General features: G+C 35.4%; 1 pseudogene; it reads left to right on the top strand.

Moving 5' to 3' along the window:
* Window positions 1–383: 383 nt before the first annotated feature.
* LOC141506128 (membralin-like) lies at window positions 384–1,897 on the top strand (annotated as a pseudogene).
* The last annotated feature ends 12,548 nt before the right edge of the window (window positions 1,898–14,445 follow it).

The following is a 14,445-nucleotide window of genomic DNA, read 5'->3' as shown; positions in this document are numbered from 1 at the left end:
ATGTTATAGTATAATACTGAGGTGTAAATATTTATTATTTGGGCTCTCTTGGAGAAAAATTTTTAAAAAAGGTTTTGAAACATCTTTAAACGTTTAAATGTAATTTCCATTATTGATGCCTTCTTACTTTGAAGGTGTCTGCGCGAGCCAGGAAGTTTTAGTTACACTAGGAAGGAAGATTGCTGAGCCAGTTGCCAGAGGGGCAGGAGGCCCTTGATCCCGAGGGTGAGGGCAGCGGGATTAGGGCTCCTCCCTCAGCTAAGTAAAGGAGCCTTGAAGGCCAAAGCAGGCCCCGCCAGAATGAAGCTGGAGGGCGGTGGGGCTGTCTAGGAAGAGGAGGAGGAGGAGGCAGAGGAAGGAGGCATCCAGGCCATTATTTCTGGATGCCCCACAGCCGGCTCCCTGCGCCCTCAGCGGGGTCACAGAGCGCGGCCGGTGGCGCTGGCAGAGCCAGAGCCCAGAGCGCTCCGGAGCCCCAGCCCGCGCCGCCGCCGCCCTGCGCCCCGGCTCTTCCACAGACCCTTCTTCCCCACTGCGCTGCCCTCCCCGCGCCTCGTCCCTCCGCCTCCCGCCCAGCCTTGAGTTCTCCCTGCCGCCCAAGGCGTTCTCCACGCGGGACTCCCGGGCCGCATGAGGCGCCCAGAGCGTGGGCTGGGCTGCCTTTAGGATCTAGCGCGCTCCACGTGGGAAAAGGGCAGGAGGCATCTCCCAGCACCTGGGCATTGAGGCCAGTGAGGAGGGGGAGGGACAGGTGGAGCTGGACTTGGAGCTGGAAGGAGCCCTCCAGCCCCCCTGGCATGACTGGCTGGCCCGGAGGCCTGACCTCAGATTGCCCACAATGGAAGCTAGGAGCTCCCCCTCCCCAAACACCCGGCTACCAGCCCCACGGGCTATTAAGCACTGGTGATCACGAATTCTGGTCATATGATAGGGATGGACTGTGCTCTTTCTCACCAACCTGCCACTCTTCCCACCAAAGAACACGGACTCTATTAGGTAGGCTTGGGCCTGAGTCCCTTGTGCCTAAGTCCACTTTATGATTTATTGCATAGGAGAGTCATTGTTTTTAAAGTGAAAAATCTGCAACCTTTAGTTGCCCTTTAGAGGCATTGGCCAGAGAAGCCTGGCCCCAGGAAGAGGACAGGATGTGGATCTGGCTCCAGTGGGGGCTATTGGGGTGGCCCCAGATCACCCCCGGGCTCCTCTGCTTTCCCACTGGAGTAGCAAAGAGGCATCAGTGCTTGGTAGACCAGACTCGAAGTCTAGTGCTGGAGAAGTTCCTGGGCTATACCAATATCCATATATCCAGAGGGAAAGCCCTGATTGAGAATGAAGAGAGTAAAAGCTGACTCAACAGCAGCAGCAGCATCCTCTCCAGGGTGCTTTGTCACTTTGTTAGCCTGTGGTTGACTAAGACTTACTGTCCAACCGTTCTTGTTGTCATGGTCTTCTTTACCTGTGTCAGTGCTGCTGCGGTACTCGTACTCACATCACCAAATTTTCATCTTAATTGTGAACCTGTTACAGATGTTGGAGATGAACACGGTCGCCTTCCCTGCTGCACCATTGCTCTAGTCAGTATGGAGGCTATCATGTCTAAATTCTTCAGTGACACCACAATTGCCTTCTACATCATCCTAATTGTGTGTCTTGCTGACCAGTATGGTGTCATCTGCTGCCATATCAACACCACTAGGAGGTTCTTTTATTTGTTCCACTTTGCTTTCTATGCCTATCACTACCAATTAAATGAACAATACAGTAGCTTAGCTCTGGTCACCTCCTGGTTCTTCATTCAACTCATTCAACATGCTGTGATCTACTTTTTTACCATCACTACAAACTGCCAGCCATTCTACAAGCAGGTACACATTCAAGAGTTGTTATTGCAAATTGAAGAGTTTGATCAGGGCACTCAAGATTCTTACACACAGGGCATTCTTATAGGATAATCTTTAAGACCTCAGACAGTCTGCACAAAGACCTGAACCACCCAGTTTTAAGGAAATAGAGAATAGGAGTAGTTGAGAGATTATCCATCCCATTGTTGAAGTCTGGGGAAGTGAGCAAGCTTTGGGTTCATATAGTCTGAAGATTTTGATGGTGAAACAGAGAACAAGAAAACAGAAAACAAATAAATTGGTAAGGAATGAAGAGTAAAAATTTCATTCCATTCTCTTTGATTGCAATGTACATAAATTGCATTATCTATATAATAAATAGTTCTATCAGTTTAAAGGGAACAAAAAGGATGGGTAAAATAACAAAAACAAGCTCAAGTTTATGTAGTGCTTTTAAAGTTTGCAAAGTTCTTTATTATACATTGTTTCTGTTGGTTCTCACTACAACTCTTTGAGGTGCTATCATTTCCATTTCAAGATGAGAAATTTTAGAGTGACCTGCAGAGGGTCACAGCTGAGTATTTTAGTAAAGTTTTAAACTGTACAGCAACTGCATTACTCTGTTATATTGTGCTGAAAAAACTGGGGCGGGGGGAGAAAGGAAGGAAAAAAACTTAAGAAGGCAGGAGTTGGGGAGTGCAGGGCAGCTGGGAGAAAGGTCCAGTACTCCATTCAATTAAAAATTATTCAGGGCTCCTCCTCTCCAATTTGTTAATGCCTAATTTATTATAGTTTGTATTTATGATGTCTTCTTGACCAAATGTCTTGGAAGTACAGGAAAGAAGGGTCCAGAAGAAAGCATATCTATCTCTAAGGCACAGGAAAATGAAACTGCCTGGAAATAAAGAATGAATTTTTAATGAAAGGAAGGAAGCCTGTCAGAATTAAGGGGAAAAAAAGCACTTTCCTGGGAATTCATTGGGTCCTGAGCCAAGGTCACATAAAAGGACCAAACAGTGTTTGATTTGGGTTCTGAAAATTATATTGCCCAAAGCTACATAGGAAAATGGGTTGACTTTCTTGTAAATAATTGTCCTAGAGAAAATTCATATAAAAGAGGGGCTTTACTTTATCACTAAAAAAGAAAAACCCTTTAACTTAAAAATTACGGGTTTACTTTAGGCATTAACCACTTGAATATTGAATTGTCAGAGGCAGAGATGGTGCTTCAATTACAGTGATTAAAATGATATAATCCTCTTTTGGCTCAGGGTTTAAGAATCGGAATACAAAGTATATTTATGTACTTCAATGTGTAAAGATTAGGCAGTCCACCCCTACTTCTGCTTTAGTTTAACATATGTTAAGTAAATGGAAATTATAGACACTGAAGAAGGAGGTACAAGATTTATAGGATGCAACTCTTGCTTCTTTTCATTTGGGACTCCATTATTATTTAAATCTAAGAGAAAAGGGAACTGTGCCTCTGGATTGGTTAAATTTGCATTTATAAGAACAGCTTTTGCAGTTGGCTGTTATGTTCCAGTGGGCTAGCAGCTTACAGGATGTGTTAGGTTCCTGCTGGCTAGCCTATCCTTACCCAGGCAAGTGTTGAAGGGGCAAGAGACAAGGATGGAAAGTTCTCCAAGATATCCATTTATTCACCAGAATACAAGTGCTTAAAATATCCTCCCTAGTCCTGGTCCACTCCCACTCCCATGGCACTCTACAATCAACCAGTAAGTAACACTCTGGTACTAGAGGACAACAGGTGATGAAGCTTTACAGTACACCCACACACACAACAGTCACTTACAGTTGACTACTTCATCCACTGAATTACCAGTGTTTCCATCATTTATATTGATTAATGTTAGAAAATAATGGTAAGTGAACAGCCAGATTAAGAAGATGGTGTTAAAAAATAGATTTAGATCATGGCTTGAGTTATTAAGAAACAATAGGCTATGTAGGGATGGAATGCATCTGAAAAGGACTGGAAAGGATATATTTGTCTGGAGACCTATCTATGCAAAATTTAAATATACAATGGAAGGGGAAGAAAAATTCTAGCCACATTAAGTTGCTAAGCCAGGAAAAATATTAATAGAGATGCCTGGTCATTATTAGAAGTCAATATCTAGAAAAGATGCAGAAATATTTCTTTTAGAGTTCTTGGCATTGGCAACAAATGCATAGATTCTGAGAAGTAAAAGAAATAGGTATCTTAAAGATGATATAAATATATCTGAATTCACAGCTCTACTCAGACATTGCTCCAGTTGACCCTTTTCTATGAACTTCTTCCTTTTACCTTTACATGTTGAATGACCAAAATCTTGTAAGGAAGTAAATTGATTTTTTTTTTAGCTTTGATGCCTTCTACCATACTCTTACCCATAAGTGACACTTTTAGCTTGTTGATTTGAAAGCAAAAATGAATCTGCAGTAGTCTTTATTCTCAACTAGCATTCTGTTGGTGGAAATAGACTTGTATGTAAACAAAGAGAAAACAGAATAGTTAGATTTGTTAGAATAGATACAAATAAGAGAAAGCAAAAGAGAGGATGTCAATTCTAGAGGAGAGAACCAGAGGTCAAATTTAACAGTAAAAAATCATTCCTGATCTCAGAGTGCTACACAATTTACATTCCCTTTTTCCTAAGATGAGAGTTCATAATCAGTCTGTGTGTGTGTGTGTGTGTGTGTGTGTGTGTGTGTGTGTGTGTGTGTGTTTCAAGGACCCTCTGGGGACCCCTTCTAGAATGTTTAAATTCACAAAATAAATCAAAGGATCACAATGAAAACATTATATTGAAATAGTTATCAAAATAGTTTAAGAAATTGGCCTTTAAAAAGATCAGGGTGAGAAGAGACTAACTTTTCTCACACTCTTTGGCTAGGTAACCACCTAGTTTAATATGCCACCCAGGGAACAAAGTATTTAAATCAATTTTGATTCATATCCAGGCCTCTCAAAAATAAAAGAGTAAAAATGTACTCAAAACAAAATGTAAACCAGGAGCAAGTGTTTATTTCTTACACATACAAAAAATAACACAAAATGACAAAACCACTTAAAAAAAGGAATTATGTGATATATAGCTATTATTCTTGAATAACTGATATTTAAACATTACACATTATGAGGCAGGTTATAGAACAGCTAATTAAGCATTTTATATTTCCTTTCAACTCTGTGGTGTGCAAAAATTTTCAGGTTTATATTTTCTGATAAAATGGACCAGACTTAAGTACCTCCTCACGTGGAAGGCCACCATTTTTATGAGAACTGAAGTAGTTTCTAAAAGCCTTTGCTTCCAATCAGTTATACACTGTTGTGTTACAAGACCTCTTGACTTCTCAGATTCACAAAATAGTCTCCAAGGTTGCAGACCTTTCACTTAAGAAACAATGACTCTCCTATTCGATAAAGAAATCATAAAGTGGAAAAGGTCTCCAGGGACTTAGGCACAAACTTACTTAATTGTGTCCATTTTCTTTGGTGGGAGGAGTGGCAGGTTGGTGAAAAAGAACACAGTCCATCCCCATCATATGACCAGAATCCAGGCAGACGTTCATCAACCAACAGATAAAGTCAGCTGAAACCAGGAAGGGTAAGTCTGATCATGTTCCATGGTATGACCCTCTTTACATAATTATGAATTAATACAATTATAGGGATGACTGGTTGGTGCAGAAGAAAGAGCATGGCCCTCGAATCAAGAGATCATGAGTACAAATCCATCTCGGCCACTTAACTATTTCTGTGACCTTGGGCAAGTCATTTTATCTTGTTTGCCTCTCATCCAGGGCCATCTCTCATTGTCCTGATTGATATCTGATCATTGGACCCAGATGGCTCCAGAGGAGAAAGTGAACTAATGACTTATCACAGTATTCCCTTACTCAAATCCAGTTCATGTGCTTGTCATGGCATTACCTTCCTGATGTTATGGTCTTGGAGAATGAAGGACAAACATTATCATCACAGTGAGGCAGGAAAATGAATTATTTTCTTTCCTCATGCCCTGCCTGAAACTGATGGCATTTTTGAGATCAGCAATTATAATGCCATTCTGTTCTGTATCTACTTTTGTTCCAGATAACTTGTCTTTCCCAATTTATAATCTTTAACTCATTGACATCAATGGAGTCTTGAAAATATTTTCATTTTGCATTTATAAGATTTTAATGAATAATCGCTAGACTTTTTCTGAAAGATTTTATATAGTATGTAATTAAGCCTATTATGTTGTTTACTTCTTTCTTATTTGACTCTAACTAAAGCAAATCCAAGTCTGTATAATTCTCATTTATGAATGGAAAAATATGTGGAAAAAGTAGGGAAGGAGATTAAAATGACATCTAACCATAACCAAGTATACATTTAGTGTTATTCGATGCTCTAAAAGATTCAAGGAATTATTTATAAAACCACTTTTTAGACTACTAGTGTGTTAAAAACAGATACTCTTGAAAGTAAATAATCCTAAATATAAACCTGATTTTGGTTAGTTGTCATTTTAATTTCCTAGATAAATATTTCACATATTTTTCCATTCATAAATGATTATATATATGTATATATATATATATATATATATATACACACACACATATATATATATATATATATATATATATATATATATATATATATATATATATATATACTTGGTCTTTAATTAGAATCAAGTAAGAAAGAAGTCAACATTATAATAGGTTCAGTTTCATATTCTATGAAATATAGCTTCATATGGTTAAGAGATGACCTGTTCAGTTTCTTATGAAATAAGAATAACTATTTTAGTAGTTTGATATTTGACATAAATCCATAACATTTGTTTCTTTGATTCACTAAGAATCATTAAGATTTTAACCCTTGAATGCAAAATGAAAATTATTTCAGAAATTCATAAATATAAATGAGTGAATCTTGAAAACTGGAGTAGTTTCCTATATTTAGCCCAGACATATTGTTAGATTTGTTCAGGAAAATAGTGATATGTGTTCAGATTAATTTTAATATCTCAATTTCACAGCCAAAAAGAAAGCCTCTTTTTGAGTAGATAGCTATAGTTTTGCACTTAGACTCTGCTAAGTCTTTGAAATATTCAACATGCTTATAAAACATATTAAAATGTCTTATATTAAAATGAGAATTTTTTATCCTTAGTTTGCGCATCTATAAAATAAGAAGATTGAATTAGAATATCTCTAAGATTTCTTTCAATTCTTTATCCTATAGTCCTTAGTATTGTTTTTATTGTTGAGGCTTTCCAAATGTCCTATAATTTATATTTGTACTCAGGAACTTTTAAAAATAATGTTTGCCTAAATTATCTTCTCATTTTTTCTACCTCAGTTTGTCAATTTACTGAGTGCTACTCTTCTGTATGAACATTTTCTAAATCTTATAATACTTCAATTAAATTCCCTTTCAATTAAGAACTTTTATCAACACATATGTGTAGAGATTTTCCCTGAAGGAGACTTCTTAAAAGATTAATACAAAGAACCCAATGCATGTTTTTAGAACTAAAGATTAGAAAAATAACTTCTGATTTTAGCTTAATATTTTTGTTTTCATTACTCCTATATATGAAGATTTCTATTAATAGACTTAACCAACCAAGACAGTGGAATTATTTGTAGAGCTGTTCTTTTTATATTATTAAATATAATTATTTTACCTAAATAATCATCTTAGGACAATGAAAAATCTTACCAAATGTTTGATATGTCAACAAATTACAAATATCTTAAAAGCTTCTTGTGTTTCTGTGATTTAATATTCAGGTCAAATTCTTCCTTTCACTGTAGTTTTTAAATCTTAAACATAAAAACAACAACATATTTTTACGAAAGATATTTAAAAATGAGTTTAGAAATACCTCTCATTTCAATTTTCACATATAAAGAAGCTAAGATATAAATTCCTTACAATGTGGAAAACTTGAGGCATATTGTCATTCACATGCACTGTGGCAAATATATGAGCCATATTCTTATTAATGGTGTTAGATAAAGTGGGTTAAAGGTATTGAGGAGAAAGAAGACAGAATATTGTCTCCTAGAGAGGATAGTCCTCTCTGTTCTGCATTCATGTCACATCTAGCAGCCATTCTCCACAGTTGCTGCTGTGCTTCCATCTGTCAGATCTCAACATAATACAAGGAATAAAAAGTACATTTTTAAGTGTCTCAGCACTTTTAAAACTTGAATAATGATAAGAAATTTAAATCAGGATACCTTAATACCTGTTGCTTATTGTAGAGTACAATTAGATATAGAAAGTTTCAATTGCTTTCCATCTATATACAGTCATACCTGTGAAGGACTGGGCATAAAATCTAAATTATTTCTGTTACCTCTACATCCTGTGCCTAGTGCTTAATCTCTTCAAAGTTTCCAGCATGTTGTGGTAATAATATCCTGGATATTTCCATGTTGCTACTTCTAGTCTGGTCACATTCCCATCTGGCCCCACCTCCAAATTCCTGGTGGAACTTTGGGTAACCTCCCTTGGGATGTGAGGCTTTAATAGGTTGTTTTTGCTATATATTTCCTAGATCAAGTTCTCTGTGATCACTTCCATCTGTCCCTATACCATGTTATTGTTTAGTTATTTTTGTCCGTGTCTACTTCTTAATCTCATTTGGGGTTTCCTTGGTAAAAATACTAAAATAGTTTGCCATTTCTTTCTCCAACTCATTTTATTAATAAGAACTGTGGCAAGCAAGGCAGGCTAAGTGACTTGCTCAGGGTCATACAGTTAGTAGATGTCTGAGTATGGATCTGAATTCAGGATGATGAATCTTCCTGACTTCAGGTCCCACCTTCTATCCAATGTGTCACTCTTTACCATGCTGAGGCCATTTTTTCCTGCCTTCACCTCATAAGAACCTTAGACTCTACCTCCATCTATACCCCTTTCTGATATGTAATTTCATTTCATATGCATAATAATTTAGATATTATGTTAGGATAGAAAACATCTCTATTTCTTAGATAAGAAAATAAACTTAAAGGGACTTGAGAAAGGCCATATATAGCCACCAAATTACAAATCTGATTTTTTCTGAATCTTAATCTACTTCAATTCAATCTAACAAGAATTTAATAAAATAAAGTTATGGGCAAGACATTGGCCCTGGATGTATAAAGAAATTAAAAACAAAGTAATAGTCCTTGCCCTTAAGAAGTTTGTATTCTATTGGGAGATAAAGAAATATTGAGTAATTTGAAGAGAGAGAGAGAGAGAGAGAGAGAGAGAGAGATATGGATTCCAGGAAATGAAGGGAGGGTAAGGAGAGAGAATTCCAAGTATTGAACATAGCCTATGTAAACTATATGCTTGTGGGGAACAGGGTGGTATGTGGTATGCTCAGTTCACCCCCTTCTGATTGGAAAATTGGTAATGGTTCAAGTAGAGAGGAATTTTAAATGCCAGCTTGAAGAATTTATAGTTTTTTTTTCCCCTAGAGGCAACAGGGAGTTGCATTTGTTATCTTGTTTTTTATATTGATAATAACTTATTGTTGTAATGCTTTTCTTATAACTTCCATATTAGCTAAGGCAATAAAAGTGTTATTCCCATTTAATAGATGAAGAAACTGATTTAGTGTTGTAATTGCTATTTGAACCCAGGTTGATTTCAGAGCCTAACATTTTCATTCTATACCTCACTCTTTACAATTACATTCAAATGATCTGAAATATGTTTACAAACATATATAATTATATATACACACATATATAATTATATATGCACATATATTAACATATATATGTATGCTGACATACATAAACATCCACACATAAACATATAAGCAGATAGGGAGTTTGGAGTCAGGAAGACTTTAGACCTCAGGACTCAGACACTAACTGGCTGTGTAACCAAGTCACTTAGCTTATGCTTTCCTAAATTTCCTCTGTAATATGAGAATAATTATAGCACCTACCTCCCAGAGTTGTTTTGAAGACCAAATGAGATAATAATTGTAAATTGCTTAGTATACTGCAGTACATTGTAATTGCTATATAAATATTAAGTTATTATTATTGTTGTATATCTCTGTATTTTTAATCTCTACCTGCCAAATAGTTTGCATCTGAATGAGAGTATAAAAGGTAGCATGTAAATATAATTTACATAACCAATTTTGTCAGTTGTCAAATAGAAAATCATTTTTAAAGGTGATTCATGATATATGTGTCCCCCCCACCTTCTACCTTTTGACTAAATTGTTTAACTTTAAAACTATTTTGGTGAAATCATGCATAGAGGTCCACACATTTAGTGAGCATAGTTTATCCCTTTTCCCTATACTTTGCTCTAGACTAATTATTCAGATTTATTTCTGGTCTTTCATTCCTAGGAAGGAAGACAAGACAAGGGAATTTAAGGGAAAATATCTTTATTGAGTATCTTAATCTGGTTTATTCTGATAGTTTCTTTAGTTCTTCTGATTTAGTCAACATAAAATCTCTAAAACACTGATCCGCAAAGGAATTATTTTCCGTCTAAATAGTGAGTGGGTCAAAGAGAATATTTATGTTGAGTAAATAGCATTTGGACAGGAAACAAAACTCTTATAAAATTAATATTTATTTGGCTCATGACCCATTGCACTATCAATATTTAACTTTCTTAAACTATGGCTGTATCTTGATGACACCAAAATATCTTGTAATTTCAATTAATATTTGCTGCGTTTATACCATAAACTCCCTCCTAACTCTGACAATCCCTGTTCTAAGCTCCACTCCTTTGGAACTATCCTGACTTTCATTTGAACTAGTTACCACAATCCATCTTTATCTTGGTAAGATAAAAGTAAATGATTCTTCTATTTTAAAAAAAAAATTATTATGTAACAGATTTGTAATGTGACATTCAGGAAAATTATAAGAAAAGATGATGATGATGATGATGGTGATGATGATGATGATGATGATGTTTGTTCTTCCTTCTCAAAGAAGACCTTGCTATCAGGGAGGTGATGAAATGACAATCACATAAGTTGTATTTGAATGAGGTTTGCTCACTTTCTCTTGCAGAGCCATCTGGGTCCAGTGGCCAGATATGAGTCAGGACAACTGGAGATAACCCTGGATGTGAAATAGTCAGTGATTTGCCCAAGGTCATGCAACTAATAAGTAGCAAGTGTCTGAGGCTGGATTTGAATTCCTATCCTCCTGACTCCAAGGTCACTGTGCCACCTAACTACCCTATAAAAACAATAGTAGTACAGTAGTCTCCCAAACTCCCCATTTGGTAAACTTTGGTTCTTTAATTTTCTCTTAAGTTTGGACTTCAAAACTTATAAAAATACCAGTTTCCAGGGACCCAGAAAGCATTTCAAGTTAATTCAACAAGTTTTTGTTATGTATCAGAATTGTGATAGGACCTGGAGATACAAAGACAAGAATGAAATAATTCCTTCATTCTAGGAGCTTGTATTTTACTGATATCACTGCCTTTTCCAAACTTGTCTACTTTTGAGACTACTACTGTGATCCCAGTCATTCACATCTGCAAGCTTGATATCATCCTATACTCCTTACTCTCTATTAGTCTATATTCTATTGCCAAATTATTTTCTTTTCTACTTTTGAAAAATCTCTTAAATATCCTTTTCTCTTTACAAATAAAATTATTCTGGTCCTGTGCCCATCACATCTTGGATGGATTAATTTTTAAAATAACTTTCTAGTTTCCCTGCTTCAACTCTCTCCTCATTTCATTTCATTCTCTTTTTTCTAATGAATTGTTCCATGTCATCCCCTTCCCCCATTCAGTAAACTCTTGTGGTTCCCTAATTATCCTCAGGTTCAAATATAAAATCTTTTATTTAATATTTAAAAGTCTTCATGATTTCTCTCCTTAACTTTCCAGGCTTCTTTCATTTTATTCTCCTCCACTCAATCTATGATCTAGCTTCAATGACCTATTGGCTTTTTCCCCACATGATATTTAATATTCTATCCCTATCACTGAAGTGGATCTCTCCATATGTGGAATTCTTTACCTTCTCATTTCCATTACTTAATTTCCTTGGGTTTTCTTAAGACTAAGCTCAAATCCTATTTTCTAGAGCCCTTTCCAGTACCCTTCCCACTCCAATTGCTAGGATCTTCTATGTATTCAGTATATATCTTTTATTTACTGAGTTATATAAGAGTTTTTCCTCTTATTCAAATGTAAGTTTTTGAACTGGGAATTTTGGAGTGATTTTTTAATATACTTGACTTTACAACTCACCTTAAAAATTTTCAATACTGTAACAAATACTTCAGAACTATAACCATAGAATACTCTAGTCTATATTAATAGTCAAATTGTTTCAAATAGTAGTATTAAACTCAAAGAAAAATGGAGACTATATATAAGAATTCATGTGGGATGCATATTGACTTAGAAAATGACCAATTAGATACCGAGTGAAGTGAGCAGAACCAGTGTGAGAATTCAATTTTAATTCATATTTCAAGTGTGGGTTGCTTCTTCTACAATTTAATTTAGATTATAACTCTTCCACAACTTTTCTTAAGGTAGTTTTGTAAATTATTCTAGGCTAAAATTAAATCTCTTAATGACCAACCTTCTGGTAATAAGCTTCTCCATATGGTCTGTTTGCTCTACCAGAATGATACTCAATGTCTTTCAAGCTCATCAGAGCCTGTCCAAATGCCTGCTCCATTGTCAAAACTCTCAGAAATTCAGATCCATCTACACACCATAGCAAGTCATTACAATGGAAGTTTAATGGAGGCTGACTAATATAGGTAATGAAATAAGTGATTAAAGTCTCCATTTTAAAAATTCAGATAAAGTTGTCTTTTAACTAAATATCATTTAAAAATAAAACTCATAGGGATGGCCAGGTGGCTTAGTGGATAAAGCACCGGCCTTCGAGTCAGGAGTACTTGGGTTCAAATCCAGTCTGAGACACTTAATAATTAACTAGCTGTGTGGTCTTGGGCAATCCACTTACCCCCATTGCCTTGAAAAAACCTAAAAAAAATAAAATTAAAAAAAATAAAACTCATTTATTTTTCCTTTTCACATCCTAAAATATCAGACTTGCTCATCCCACCCTTACCATTTACCCATTTGACCAACCAGGACAAGAAAACATCTCATTTCTGATCACTACAAAAATAAATGGATAGCTATTATTTCCAGTGTCTTAGTTGCCCACTCAATTCTCAGTCCTGGGTCTACTCAGGTAAATAGGAACATATTTGCCAATGTGTAAATAAAAGAAAAAAAGGCTCAACAGAAAGAAATTTTATTTTTCTTTGTCTTTAGTCAGTTTTTCCTGGGGGTAGAAATGCTCCTTACTTGACTATGTGAGATTTGTGTTAAATGACTTTTCAGGCAGTTTACCCTTAAAGGAATAAAATTATGATTATCTTATTAGCAGAGTTAGCCTTACATAAATGTTATCCTTTACTTTTCTCAAACTATTTTAAGATGATAGGATCTATGCTATCTGTATACATATATATGCATATATATGTATGTATAGTATATATATCTATTAAATGTTTTTATAATATTTATTCATTTGATCTCCATAAAAGCCCTGGGAAGCAGGTACTTCATTATCTTAACTTGACAGTTGAGGACCTCCTAGAGGCAAACAAAGGTGAAGGGACTTGCCCTTGTTCAGCTGATAAATTATGCCAAATTTAAACTCAGGTCTTCTTAATCCTAGGCTCTTTTTACCCCTACATTAATATATAAATATGTAAACATGGATCAATATCTATCTTTTTCTATAGTTATATCTATGTATCATGTATATGGGTCAAAGAGAATATTTATGTTGAGTAAATATTTTCTGTTTTCATTTTTTCCAACTCAAGAAACTGGAAGATAGATACCAAAAAAACTCTTGGGGAAAAATGTAAAAGTTTTCTCTTCAATATCTTGGATTTTCCCTGTCTTTCATACTCCTGAACAAATCTAATGCTGCATCAACCTGACAATGTTAAGAGACTAATTTTTCAGCTTATTTCTCTTTTACAGTTTGTTGGAATCTGGATGGGAGGAGGTGTAGTTAACTGATCATTTCTCAGCTGTAATTTTGAGCTCCACTGATCTGTTATGAATGTTCCATTTTAAAACAGAACATATGTGAACTGAACTATTCCTATTACACTCCAGTGATGTTTTCGATTGTGTTTGAGATTCACAATTGTGCCTTCAGTTATGAACTCATAATTCTGATTACTTAGGTAAAACGAAGTCTTCAATTTCAATCTTATTCCTTTCAAAGAAGAAATATTAAAATACCTGCAGTTGTCACTACACGGTATAAGTTCCTCTTGAATTTAGGATAATATTACTTGAAACAAGAAGATTTTGAATTCTTGACATTACCTTAAATTATTTTACACTTTTGCCTTGCTTAAATTCTATCAAATTTAAGAATCTGAATAGTGGGAAAATTCATAGTATAATGATAGTAATAATAGTAATAATAATAATAATAATAATAATAATAATAATAATAATAATAAGTGCAGCTCAGAGAAAATATGGTTCTTTTCCTAATACTACTAAAGACTTTTTTTTCCCTTAGGCATC

The sequence above is a fragment of the Macrotis lagotis genome, chromosome 1 (genome assembly GCF_037893015.1).
Source record: "Macrotis lagotis isolate mMagLag1 chromosome 1, bilby.v1.9.chrom.fasta, whole genome shotgun sequence".
NCBI classification, from domain to species: Eukaryota; Metazoa; Chordata; class Mammalia; order Peramelemorphia; family Peramelidae; genus Macrotis; species Macrotis lagotis.
The sequence above is the reverse complement of the archived record's forward strand: the minus strand, read 5'-3'. Positions and strand labels throughout refer to the sequence as shown.